Source organism: Lissotriton vulgaris, chromosome 5 (genome assembly GCF_964263255.1).
Source record: "Lissotriton vulgaris chromosome 5, aLisVul1.2, whole genome shotgun sequence".
In the NCBI taxonomy this organism is placed as follows: domain Eukaryota; kingdom Metazoa; phylum Chordata; class Amphibia; order Caudata; family Salamandridae; genus Lissotriton; species Lissotriton vulgaris.
The window spans coordinates 1,415,783,449-1,415,796,375 of NC_141693.1; positions in this window are offsets into that span (position 1 = coordinate 1,415,783,449).

The following is a 12,927-nucleotide window of genomic DNA, read 5'->3' on the forward strand; positions in this document are numbered from 1 at the left end:
TGGTGCACAGCTCACTGGAGCATGAGGCTCTGCAGCAAGATCCCCGGGAAAGCTCGTCTCTCGCAGCGTGCGTCGCCTCCCAGGGAACGGTCTGCTCGGGGCTGCACAGATTCACAGCGATAAGGCGTGTGTGCTTACCTTGACCATGCGTGGAAGGAGCTCCGATGCAAAAGTGCGAAGCGTGGCAAGTACTGCTCTTTATTAGCATTTCTGTCATTGTTCCCACAGCTCCGCCAGTCCCCCCCACAACCAGTGCTATAAGCCTACTAGTAGCATTTGGTTTACCACCTCTGGCACTCTCAGTGCAGTTTACTCAGTACTTCGCCAGTAAATCAAACATGCCAATCATTGAAAAACCAATCCATAATACAAATTTCACAGAGAACATATGCATTTTAGCACTGAATAGCAGTGGTAAAGTGCCCAGAGTCCTAAAGCCAACAACAGCAGGTCAGTAAGAAATAGGAGGAAGAAGCAAAATGTTTGGGGATAACTCTCTAAAAGAGCCATTTCCAACACAACCCCTTCCTGCCTAAAGCCAGGGTAGACCAATCCATACCTCGATGGACTTCCATGCTTAGGGTGCTAGAACATGGAACCTGGCCCACAACAGCAGGGGTCTATTCCCGTTCTAAGCCTCCCTGAACCCAGTTGGATCCCTCTATCCATACTCTCAGGCCCCACTAAGCTGACCCATGGAGAACCCTTCTCCTCACCTGTGGACCCCAACTGTCCAGTGCCTAAACTTACCTTACTCACAGATGTGTCCCAACAGTCAGACAGTACACTCATGGCCAACACAGTGGTGTTGCCCAGTCCACCCCCTGGGGTGTGAGTCCTGTTCCCCTTCCAGGGGCAACTCTGTCCACCAGGACGGCAAGCTGCAGTGGCCACTGACAGCTGTTGGTGATGAGTGCCAAGCTTTATGTCTTTCCGATTTTTTTAACCTCTGTGATGTCAGAGAGTGGGGGGCGGTAGCCCCAGGTGCCTCCACCCTTTCTGCTCTCCACTCTCCCTGTTGCCCAGTCAGGTATGGCATCCTGACACTGGACCACCAGCCAAAGGTCTGTACCCTGTGGCTGGACAGGAAACAGAGGTGGGCTCTCCCACACCCTGTCCCTCTCCCCGGGGCTCTGCATCCCGCCACTGGGAGCAGCCCCCTTCGATTCCAGAATTGTTAGGTCACCTGTGACAGGTGTTCTGCACAATTCTCCCACCAGTTCAGGGGTGCTATCCTGCAACTGGTCCACCAGCCCAGGGTCTGTACCCTGAGGCTGGACACAGGACTGGGGTGGTCTCTCCCATACCCACACTGCCTCCCTGGGGCTCTGTACCCTCCCACCTGGAGCTGCACCCCCAGAAAGCAAACCAGTAGGAGCACTGTTAGCAGTCGCCCCTTCCTCCAGGACAGGAGGGACACCCTGAACCTGGCCCTCCAACCCAGGGTCTGTACCCTTAGGCTGGACCTGTGCCTGGCAACTCAGGACCTCTGGGGGAGTACACCAACACCCCCCCAAGGGAAACACACTCCTCTGGAGTTTTGTGAGAGTCTACTTGGCACAGGTCTCCAGCCTCCTGTCCACCTGACAGAGCATGAAGACCCTCCAGGCCAGAAGTGGCCTCATCAGGGTCAGTCCTGGGGTGCTCTGACCTCCAAGCTTGCAACCCCTGACCCACTGGTCTTTCCACTGGGGACTGGGTCCCCCTGATGCACCCTCCCTACTGGAGCAGCGCTGCCAGACACCAGAACCAGTGTGATGCTCATTACAGCAGTCTCCCCCAGTTCCCCAGACAATAGGGGATGCCCCTCAATGAGTGGCCTTTCAGTACACCCTAGGCTCCCCACCTGATGTTGCTTCATGGAACCCTCCAGGCTCTGGGACCGGGTTTTGGGCACCTTAGGCCATGGCCCATTCCCACTCCTTTTGCGTGGAGATGTGACATGAAACCCTACACCCCTCCCATGACTCCGGGACATAAACCACAAACCTTTTCCACCACCCTCGGTTGGGAAATACCTGAGCCACTTCCTTCAGGATCACCCCCAGATGCTTTTCCAGACCCTCTGGAATCCACTAAAAGGTCTGCCTCCAGTGCAAGCTTCCTGGGGTCAGAGAACTCTCACTCCACCAGGTGTTGACATAGCTCTGGAAAACTGGGACTTAAAATATGCTCTCCAAAAATTGAATCACACAGTCCCACACAGGTGTGAACCAAACTATGCTTCACCCAATCATACCTTGCCTCAAAACATACCACACATAATTCTCACAACACTGGTGAGGCAGAGTCTGACTGTTGCTGTCCCTCGACCCATACTCTTCTGCATGGTCTCCATACTCACTTATCAGGGCTTCTACCATGGGGGAACCCCCCTCCCTGCACCTTTTACCTAAGGTCAGTAAAGTGTCCCTCCCACCAACAGGAATAAGGTCACCTGTGTCCGGTCCCAATGCACCTCTGGGACACTGCGCACCACTGGAATAACCTCACAATCCTTAACCCCCTGCTGTATGTCAACCCCCTCCTTGAAGCAGGGCACCAAGTCTGTATGTGTGTGTACCTCATCCTCAGTACTGGACCTAATACTTTTGCTGCCACCATCTGGGTTGGACCTAGCCCTACTGGCTTCCCAGCCCAGCTCTCTCATTTTAAACTCATGGTCTAATATCATCCTTTTCTCCTTCATGGTTAACTTAAGCTTCTCCAGCTCCATTGCAACTCCCCCTGCTTCCCGCCTGTTCTCCAGCTCCTCTGGGGACAAGCCACTCCTTCCTGGTTTAGAGGGTACTACCCCTCCCATAAGCACATCCACCCCTTGGAATAGGCTCCTCTGCCTCCATGCCAAGATCCCCAGACAGCTCACTAGCATGTCTGTCTGCTACCCAGGCCCTCAGCATCTTTTGTAGCTTCTCTTTTCGGGTGAGGCCCCTGATTTGGACGTTGAGGTTTTTGCAGATCGCCTTCAATTCCTTCACATTGTAAGTTTCTGACCTCTCCTCCTCAAAGGCCACTTCCAAGGATGCAGCAGATGATGCAATTGATGCAGGCATGTTGTACTGGAAAGTTCAAGTTTAAGACCGATGGAAAGGCAAAAATAGACCAAGAAAACAGTATGTGGTACATAATGGTCTGCGATATGATAGTAGAGCACACCAATCAATGTAAGTCAAATGCAAAGGCAAGTCCTATCCTCACCGCTGACAACCAATGTTAGAAATGGGGGTGTCTAGTTGGCAAGGGTTTGCACCTTTGTCCAAGTAGGGACCCAACCTTCTAGTCACTCCTAAAATAACCCCTTGGTAGCTTGGAATGAGCAGTCAGGCTAATCCTAGAGGCAGTGTGTAAAGCATTTGCACATAACCAACAGTAATACAGTGTAAGCACTACAAAAAGACACCACACCAGTTTAGAAAAATATCCAATATTTTTATATACTTAAGACAAGACCAAAAATGAAAAAAAATCCACAATACATTACTACAAATGGGGGGGGTGGGGGGGGGGGGTGCCAAGCAATGAAGTCCAAATAGACTGTAGATAGTATTAAAAAAAGTTCTTATCTTGTAATTTTATACGGAATGTCTATGGTTGCCACAATACAGTATTTAGAAATCTTCAGTTCTCAAAAGAAACTTGAAATCAAGTTCCTTGAAGTCGATAGCTCCTTCTGGGGCTATCACGGTGTTGTGAATCACAAATCCTAAACAGTTCTGGCTGACTGTGGCTTCGTGGGCCAGCTACGATGTCGGGAAGACCCGCAAAACAGTATCTTTAGAAATGCAAGAGCTCGGCGACCTCTCATTGAGCTCCGAAAGCATGGTGCCCGCAGGCGTCGGTTCTGGAGGTCAGTGCAGGAGTCGTCGAGCCCTTGAAGTCACACGTGTTGCAGATCGAACTCCTCGCGTTGGAAGTCAGGAGTGCTGGCGTCAGCAGGCATTATGTGCTGGAGTGCGAAGTGCAGCTGTGCGGCGTGCAATGCCCTCAGGTCACGGTGCAGGCAGTGGCTCGGTGACGGCCGTCCAGCGGCGCCAGTGCGACCAGGGCTGCAGTGCGAAGTGATGCAGTGCTCTTCACGGTGCTGGCAGGTCACAGTGCAAGCAGTGGCATCGTCGTTGCTGAATTGCTGTAGTTGGCTCATGACCTGGAGTCGATGGCACCAGTATTGGTCGGCGAAGGCTGCGGTGCGGGATGAGGACCGTGCGTCATGTAACTTACAAGCGGTGGCCTCGAACCACGGTGCAAGCAGCGGCGTCGATGTGGAGCGGCGTCATCGGGGGTACCAAGGTGACGATGTGAAGCGAGGCAGTGCAGAGTGCAGTGCCCACAGGTCGTAGTGAAAACAGCGGCTCGTGGCAGGGTCAGCAGGTGTTGTCGTGGGACCAGGGTTGCGGTGCGGCGTAGCGACGTTGCTCTCTACCTCAAGCCCTTGAAGAAACTCACAAAAAGAGATTGCCAAAAGTTCAAGTCCAGTCCTTTCACTGCCCAAAACAGAAGCAGCCACTGCAGGCCAACACAGCAAAGCCCACAGCAAAGTGATAGTTCCTCCTCACAGCTTCCTCACAGCTTCTTCAGCTCTTCTTCTTTGCAGTCTTCCTGGTCCAACAGAGTTCTAAAGTTCTGAGGTCTGAGCCCCTCTTTTCTCTATTTTATAAACGTGTAAATAAATGTGCTATTATACTAAGAAGAGACTGAGTATAAAGTGGCTTTTTGTATAGGTTGTGTTGGGTATGTTGTACTAATATTGTTTCTTACAAATAATACATCTCCTTTTTCTGATTTATAATCTGTTTACTTTAAATAATGAGATTTACATTAAGTGAGAGATTAAGTTGTGTCAGGGACCACCTTGTTTCTACATACGAACTATTACCCAGGTCCTTTGACTTATTGGGTCAACCCCATTGGTTTAATGGTACCCAAAGAGCTAAACAAGAAATTCACAAAATGGCCTTTCAATATTTATTGAAGCATTATGATCCTTGTGTAAAATACATGCCCTGTAATTTTTAATAGAAGGATACAAAACAGTGTAATTAGCATTATAAGAATGGTAAGTAAAATAAACAAGTCAACCATTGTATTGTTACATAGGATATATGCTCGCATGTGAGTACTGTTATATTTTGTGCTCCTACCTAGCACTACCTATCCTAGTATGTTGGGTGGGTGAATCTGCCAAAATCCATGTAGGGTGATTTAACTCCCCCGTTAACTTTGGGTAAGTGTCATCATGGAGCCTGTTTTGGTAGAGAGCTGAGCATCATCCTTCGTGGGAGGTAAACAGGAATCAGCTGGGCTGGAATTCCGACATTGGGTGACCTTGGCAGTGTCAGCGAAATGCTCATCTCCCCTAACAAAGGCGTGACTCATGTAATCATGCTGAAGCCCCAGTCAGGCTGCTATTGTTAATTCGTTCATGATAGCTCTGCTGCCGAATAGACAATGGCAAACAACAGCATTTTGCATAGTGAACTGTAATGTAAGCAAAGCCACTTCAGGGAATATTATCGGGCACAGGCATGCAAACAAATATATGTCAAATGTCAGCATTTAAGAAAATATGGCAACTTTATAACACATAAAAAACAAGGCCAAATTAAACAATCTACACTGCTCGAAACCGTTAGATTGTTTAAATTTTCAGAGGAGTAGACAAAACATTGCTGTTCCCAGTACCCGTTGACAATGTGTCCGGTGGCACCCTTCACATCAGCTGCATAGAGAAAACATATTCAAATCCTACCCCCTCAGCAGCTGCTGAAGGAGGAACGACCAGCAATGAATCCACAGAGGACGAGCCAGGATCCAAATCACCAGGACCTGTAGCATCCCAGAAAGGCTCATATTATGCATTTTGAAGCAACAGCAACTTAGAAGGGCATCCGGACAAGTGAGTGTCTAGGTGACCCACCAGCAGTTCTATGCCTATAGATTGAACCGGTTGCATTCCCAATCATAAATCTATGGCATACTCGAAAGTGCACAGTAGACTGCGGAATACAGGCTCCACGTAGTGTAGCGAGACAAGCCAAAAGGACAAGAACCAGTCATTGTATAGTTCTTGGAGCAAGTTTGCACCAAAGGACTGTATCATTCTCTCACAGCACAGGAGCAGTACCATCGCCATTTGGTTGTGTGATGGAACATTCATTGTGGAGCAGATAAAATAAAATCAGTGTCACGACAAGCAGGAACAGGGTAAGCCTCCAAAAATGCTTCCAAGCACAGAGTGTATAAAAGATGGAAAAACTCCGAAGGCCGTGTGGAAGGTGCTTACCAACCCAGAGTCAATTGTCTTAAAAAAGTGTGCTACCCCAGCAGTATTGGAAATATTAAAAATGTATTGCACTTGCACCCCACAATTGTGTGAGAAAATGATGTGGAGTAACGACTGTATCACAGGGGAAGACCTTGCAACTTGAAGATCAAACATCTCCTTTGCACATTTTAAGGCTACGTCCTTCTGAAACAAAGAGCCTTTTAGCCTGCTTAAAGCATCAAAGAAGACATTAGAAACCTTAACCAAAGGCCAGACTGCTACATCTCTAACTGTACGGGCAGGTGGAAACAGTACTTGTGCACAACAAGTGACAACTGCAGAAACCGTCACCAGATAGGCAATTCCTTGTCTCATCCTGCAGCAGCCTTGATCGCTCAATATCAAATAGCTGCCATTGGAAAGCAATCTGAATGCTGAATGAATCACAGCAGCTGGAGAACTGGAGAACCCTTCAGATAACACAAGTTTGCCTTGGATGCATTACATGCACATGCATCCATGTCATGGATCTTACCTTTCACATACTAATGTAGGAATGGCGACATTTAGATTTTTTTGCAGTATAGAATGTGAGAATACTATAGGCCTTTCTCTAGTTTTCAGGGAGGTTACACTCCAGGAAAGACATGGCTTGGCAGTTCGGGCTGGACTGTTCCCATGAGGCACATGGTCAAGGCTGATTTGCATATGGCCATGTCTGAACTAGGGTGGTGTGGAGTGCAAAAAAACGATGGATTTAGGCCCAGATCTCTGTACTAGGATGAATGTATGACATTGTTCATCATTCTGTCCATCAATTGTTGTTTTTGCACAAAATAATACAAATCACACGCAATCAGAGTGGGGAATCCAGAATCAGAATTAGAGTTTTCTGTTCAGTCAGCTGTGCAGTGCAATCACCTTGTGACTGCATATCTGTTTTATGAGGGTGGAGTTCTCCATCCTACAGTCTACTGTTTACCACTGCGCAAGGGGCAGAGTAGTCGTATTTTGTCCCTACTGCAGCCTGAGCAGAACCATCAATGTAGATTATGTAATCATACTGATCTAGAGGTGTTACTTCATTGGACAGAAGATATTCATGTTCATATTGTCAGTGACATTAAAGAATGTTCAAGGCACTTAATAATATGCTTACGATGAAGTGTAATGAAAGCAAAGCCATTTCAGGGAATATTATCCAACACAGGCACCCCAGCAAATGTGTGTCAAATGTCAGTATTTATGAAAAGATGGCAACTCTAAAACATGAGCATGTAAAATGGTGGTGTACCTACTCGGGCCTAAATGTGTCTACTGGACAGTCTTTCATGCTAACATACAAAGAACCATGCAAGGATCTATGGATGAATGGATTTCTTGGCATGTGCCTTGTTTGGTTGGATGACTCCCTCTGAATTGCCCAGCTTTCAGTGCTGTTTTGGACTTATATTTTCTGTGGTATCTAGCAAGGATATCAATCTACATTTGGTGGGATCATGAGGAGCACCCGCTTTGTGAATGTGCTTTATAGTAGCTCTTCGCCAGTAATCAGGAATCATGCAATTTTTACACCTGTTTCCCCAATAATTCAAAAGTGTCACACCTTCTACGACACACCACTGCAGCCTATATATATTGTTCAGAAATATTTCTTATTTCAACCTATTTATATAATAGCTTGTTTCATCTTTAGTACATTAAACAATAACTAATTATCTCATTGCAATATATAAAATTAGGTTTCACAATACATTTTCATAATATCCTCTCAAGAGGGAAAGAGAGGTAAGACAACACTGCTGCAGGACCTCATCTGGTTTCCTACAGGTAGGTTTTCACGGTTAGTTGGCGTACCACTCACAGTAGTAGAGAAGAATGTTGAAAAGAGAATATGCATCAGTATACAATAATGTATATTTGGTGGCAAAATGGAAATTACATTTGATAACACATCATCGATGGTGTCACAAAACCTACAAATAGGAAACAAAAAGAAGAAAGGAAGAAGAAAACAATAAAGAACAAATGAACTGAGCAGAGCAGAAACCTTACTGCACAACAAATTGTGAGGCACAGACTCTTTTCTGCTGCTGCTATTTAAGGTACCTGGAAGTTCCCCCCTTATCCTTTGACTTAGAAAGCCCACCCTGATTGGGTCTTGGTTTCAGATGGTCCTGCCTGTCTCTCCTTCTCAACTCCAGCCTCCGCAGACCTGACCTCCATCCCTACAACTCTCGCCCGATTTCGTATCGCTGTGTGTTAATGTCTGTTTAGGAGCAAGACTTTCCTTCCTCTTCCTATTGGACCACCTACTACTACTAAAATGGACAAAAAAATCAGTTTGTGCTAAGCACCATTATATTGGCCAATGGTGTTATCACACATTTGTTTTTTAACTACAAAACACGTTTGGGAGCAATGACAAGTCATTACTGGTTCTTTAATTAATGTTTGATAATAAAAAATTGGAAAAGTTGACCAAGACCTGTAAACCATTACAAAGACAACAACTAGCCACGTAACCAAACACAGGCATTAGTGGACAAATATATGACAATATGACTGAACAACATTAAGACTATGAACAGACAGAACATTGTGAAAAAATACACAAACCAAGAAAAAGTTCAACTCAGTACATACCTCAAAGCAATGTTGGCGTACTCTAACACAATAACACAAATGGCATTCATACAAAACAAAGGGGAAACAACATTTACAATGCTGTTTCCACAACGCAAAGCTATTGCAACGCGGTTGTTACAACGACTGTCTTGTTACTACGCACTACCTGTACATCGCAAGTCATTACAACGACTTGCTGTAGGGGGTGCAACGTTATTGGATATAAAATACAACACCTTCCCTGCTGTTGTGCAAACAGGAGTAGCAATAGTGAATAATACTATTCTTAAGTCCAGCGCGTCCCCTACAGCATGTTGTTGTAATGACTTGGGATGTAAAGGATATCGTATGCTAAGCGGTCATTGTAACAACCGCGTTGTAATGGCATGCGATAAAATCACATGCGTTGCAACATTCTATATTCCAACAAAGCCTTCCTTAGCAACTTCATAAAGCTTAGGCATAAGAATGGCAGATGTCTGCCATCCCATACGTGCCACAAGTGTCAGTGGCAGCATCTATGAACATCCCTGAAAATATGCTTTTCTCATACCAACCTCCACTCAAGGCTTAATCTATGAAAAAAAGTGTAGTTCCCCAAGTATTTTCGTAGGACTCCACTGCCATTATGGATCTAAATACAAAATCTTCTGTTCACAAATTTCCTTGAACAACAAAATATGCTTTGTAAAGTGTTTTGCTGCTCCTTGAAGCTAGATCTATGCAACATCATATACCTAAAATAAAACTGCATTCGTAGGTCTTTTTTTAAGCTTTATTCGGCTAATAAAAATTGTCATAAAAGCCCAATAAATACAACAAGTAGTGAATAACTCAACAAGCATTCTAAGTGGTTAAAAATACATCATAGGACAAAATATGTAAAAGTATCGATTGATTACCATACAATAAATACCACCAACAGATAATAATCAATGTACATTCCATAAAATTAAAAATACATCATGGCATGACATAATTAAAAATATCAAAAAATGGTCATATATTAAAAACTAACAAGCATTGAATCAAAACATCGTGCTTTTCCAATGGCATACTGCTGCATTTAAAAAAGGCTACATGGAAAACGGTTTCATTCGGAAGTGACTGCAGAAAATAAAATGCTGGTATTCATTGATTAAAACCTTGTGCTTTTAAAATTGATCTTAAATATCACTTAGTGAACTGCTTTTAGTACCCAGAGAAAAATCACAGAGTGCATCATAGTCTGTATTGAAGCCACATTGCATGGACCGATTAGAATAGTAGAGGAGTCTTAGTGGCCCAAGCGGAAGGATAAGAGTGACCTAACATGACTAGCCCGGAATATCGTTAATAAGGTTCTTTCCCAGACTTTATTTACCCAATGGTGATACGACCCGTGTGGGGAGGAAGAGCATATAATTTCAAAATTCCGGACCGAAGGCTTCTGCAATTCAACATGCTGTCTCTCACTCTTCCTCTTAACCCAGTAGTTTTCTTTCACTCAATTTTGATTCCTGTTAGTGATCTTCCCAGATGCAAGAAACAGATCTGGTCTTCCAAGCTCATTCATCAATTTATTAACATAATTTAGCCATGATATTTTGTACCCATGGACCCAATTTAGCGTCTTGAGACCCTTACGGGTGAGAAGTGTGCTGTATAAAGCCCTGATTGATTCATTGATTGAGTCATCAATACAATACATGTTGAGTCTCACTTTCTCATTGGCCCAGACTGATAGCCAAAACTGTCATGGGGCTAACCAAATTTCATCTATGACACAGTTAAGCCACTGATCATCATGTATCAGCCCGCAATAGGGAAATGGCAACACTATCCCTTAGGGTTTTATTGAAAGCAGACCATAGGCCCTTATTCACAGATCGACAGCTAGGTTCAGGTTTGGGAATCAACAACTTAAAAACATATATTTACTCCAAAATTCATAAATGCATAAAAAAAACTTGTGTGCCACAGCAGGTTCAATCAGTAAATCACCCACAAACCAGGGAAAATTGGTACTGATCAGTCTTACAAACAGGGGGGTAAAATTAACAAGAGAAAAAGAATGATCAGTGGCAAGGCTTTTCCTGCGCAAAAAGTTTCTCAAGTGTTCCCCTATATTAGATGCAATCTAGTTATACATTGTGCTCCAAGGACGGGGACAGCCACTCATATCTCCAGAAATGGACCAGTAACCAGTCCTGTAGAGAAAACTGAAAATTGTCCTGAGCACAACACCACATGTATCACAAAGAAGGCCTGTCAATCTTCTTTATCCACGGTGATTTTATTCTTGATGTTTGAAAAAATCTTCTGTTAATCGCAAATAGCCTTCTCCAGATCACATATAGCCAACATGTGTTTCGTCAGTTCTGATGTCTCCGCATCTCTGACTTCATCAGCGCTATAAATAAATTAACAAGCATATTTCTGAGTCATACCAAGAAAATTGACATACGATCACCTCCACCACAACACCCATGTGCTCAAATGTGATCAAAAAGTTGATCTCCAGTGCCCAAGTTACTTATTAATCACCATCTTGGTATACATTCTCATCCAAAGTTAATCTTGTCAAAGAAGGTCAAACCTGAACACAAATAAAATCACATGTATCATCATAATCACCATACCAAACAATCAAAACACTGTATATACACCTCACTTCTTTGTGATACATGTGGTGTTGTGTTCAGGACAATATTCAGTTTTCTCTACAGAGCTGTTGCTCGACGTTTGAGATTAAGTCCTTTATCTGCTTTCCCAACCCCTGTAGGGCATATTAGCTTTGGTGCAATTTGAACCTTCTCTCTTTCCCTGGCTTTTAAAAATTAACTTCACATCCAAAAGTTGAAGAGAGAGTGTGAACGATAGGAAGAAGACTGAATGTAAAGCTCATTCACTTTTACAAGGGCTTATGGCTTTCAGAGATCTGGACTTCATGGTATAATGTTTAAACACTCTCAAGGTCACCTTAGGACAAATCCAGTCTCACTCCTACTTCAGGGACATTTAATCCAGGTTGCAAGAGTAGGGACTTTGCAGAAATGCAAATGTGTGGTCATGTATGTCCCCCTCCCCCCCCCACAACCCCCCACCCCCAGCTTCAGTTTCTCGCCTGCTAGGAAGTTTCTTTGGACCTTTACTGATTCTCTGTGCTGTATGGAGAAATGTTAATGGCTATTCCATGAGGTTGTTATGTTATGTTATGTTAATATTTATTTATAAAGCGCACGTACATCCGTAGGTTTCATGGCGCTAATGTCAGAGGACCAGATACAATCCTTAAATGTAGATTTGCTTGAATAACCACGTTTTTAAGGATTTCCTGAAGACCAGCAGATTGTCACAATTCCTGAGTGAAAGAAGAAAGAAATTCCAGAGGGTGGCTGCCAGATAGGAGAAGCAGCATCCTCCTTATCTTTTCCTATTGAATGATGGTATGGTAACCAGATTGAGATGGGCAGAGCGTAAATTGTGCTGAGGTTTATGCTTGGTTATCATATGTCTGATGCCTGGTGCCTGTATTTTTCTATTTTTCCTCGCAGAAAAATTGTTGTAAAATGCCATTGTGTCTCCAGCGAATCTCAGGAAGGAATTTGTAGCAACGTAACATAGAGCACATAGAAGCTTTGTCTTTTAACACAATACCATGCATGTTCTTTTCGGGTCTGGTGTTGTTGCAGCACATGTAGTGGATGTTCATGATGCCCTTCTTCGGCAATATTTGTGCAGATGGCTCTCGATTATGAAATCCTTGTATTATATACATTAATGGAATCTCCTTTTGTGTCTTACCTCTCCTTTTTCTGTTATCTCATATGAGTATGGGAGCCAGGCGATGTTACATCTTCACAAAGTGCACCCTACTAGCAGGTGTTTGGGATGGCTGTTGGGTTTGCTGTTATTTATGTTTCATGTCATCAGTAGTGGGTTCATAAGTTAGGAAGACCACCTGATTCTAGGTCATTGCAGACACCGTTTTTTTCCTGAAGTGTCCACATACAAATCATTTATTTCAGATGTATTGGTCTTACTTCATAGGGAGC